The sequence below is a fragment of the Gadus morhua genome, chromosome 15 (genome assembly GCF_902167405.1).
Source record: "Gadus morhua chromosome 15, gadMor3.0, whole genome shotgun sequence".
In the NCBI taxonomy this organism is placed as follows: domain Eukaryota; kingdom Metazoa; phylum Chordata; class Actinopteri; order Gadiformes; family Gadidae; genus Gadus; species Gadus morhua.
This window is the reverse complement of record NC_044062.1, coordinates 19798652-19800190: the sequence shown is the minus strand read 5'-3', so window position 1 is coordinate 19800190 and position 1539 is coordinate 19798652.

The window sequence follows — 1539 nt, the reverse complement described above, 5'->3', positions numbered from 1 at the left end:
TCTCTCTCTCTCTCTCTCTCTCTCTCTCTCTCTCTCTCTCTCTCTCTCTCTCTCTCTCTCTCTCTCTCTCTCTCTCTCTCTCTCTCTCTCTCTCTCTCTCTCTCTCTCCCTCTCTCCCTCTCTCCCTCTTTTTCTCGCTCGCTTACTTCACTCGGTGACTTTAAGTCTCTCTGGTTCTCCAACCTGGAACCCAACGTCGTGCCTTTCAGTGCCCGTTCAGTGGGGGTCAACTGTGTGTGGAGTTTGTCCTGCAGGCTTCGCGTCCGCAGTGCGTGGCCCGTGTGTCGCCGAGTGTCCCGTGTCCCGGGTCTGTCTGAGGCAGGGTGACAGGTTGCCAGTATTTATAGGGACGACACGAGAGAGATGGCGGGACAAAAGCGCCTCTGCTATTCATGTACGCCCGGCTGGGACGGTGACGCGTGAAGGGGCGGTTTGCTCTGACGGTCTTTAGTGACCATTCACTGCCATTGTCATCCCACCGTCGCCCCCCCCCCCCCCCCCCCCCCTCTCTCTCTCTCTCTCTCTCTCTCTCTCTCTCTCTCTCTCTCTCTCTCTCTCTCTCTCTCTCTCTCTCTCTCTCTCTCTCTCTCTCTCTCTCTCTCTCTCTCTCTCTCTCTCTCTCTCTCTCTCTCTCTCTCTCTCTCTCTCTCTCTCTCTCTCTCTCTCGGTTCCTCTCTCCTCTTTTCTCTGTCTTTCTCCTCTTCATTTTTTCCAATCTATCCTCTCTTCTATTTCCACATCTCCCTCACAGATCTCCTCTCCCCTCTTCTCCTCTCTCCTCTTCTCTTCTTTCATTCTGCTCCTCTCTTCTCCGCTTTTTTCTCTCTTTTTCTCCTCTCCTTATCAATTATTTTCTTTTCTCCTAAGCCAATCTTCTCCCTTCAGTGATCCAGTCATATAACTCTTCTAACTGCATTTCCCGGGTAAACGCTTTTTTAAGGCTTGTTTTGATCCGTTTTTTCCGTCTTCATCATGTTATGTTTCCTGCTGTTTAACTATGCTTTGGGACTGGGTTCAGTCTTACAATGCTGAGAATTATTCTATAGGTATTTCAATTTGTTTGGTCTAATAACACCTGAATTACATGCAAACAATTACTCATTCAATTGTAGTCTATAAAAAACTATAACAAACCATGATGAAACATTTAAATTAGATAGTTTCATATCCACAGCTACCTGGTCTGTGCTCCAGTCCAGTCTAACTGGTCTGTAGTCTACTACCTGTTCTGTAGTCTACTACCTGGTCTGTAGTCTACTATGGTCTGTGGTCTACTATGGTCTGTGCTCCCGTCCAGTCTACCTGGTCTGTAGTCTACAACCTGGTCTGTAGTCTACTACCTGGTCTGCAGTCTACTACCTGGTCTGTAGTCTACTATGGTCTGTGCTGCAGTCTATTACCTGGTCTGTGCTGCAGTCTACCTGGTCTGTTGTCTACTACCTGGTCTTATAGTCAACTACCTGGTCTGTAGTCTACTACCTGGTCTGTAGTCTACTACCTGGTCTGTAGTATACTACCTGGTCTGTGCTGCAGTCTACT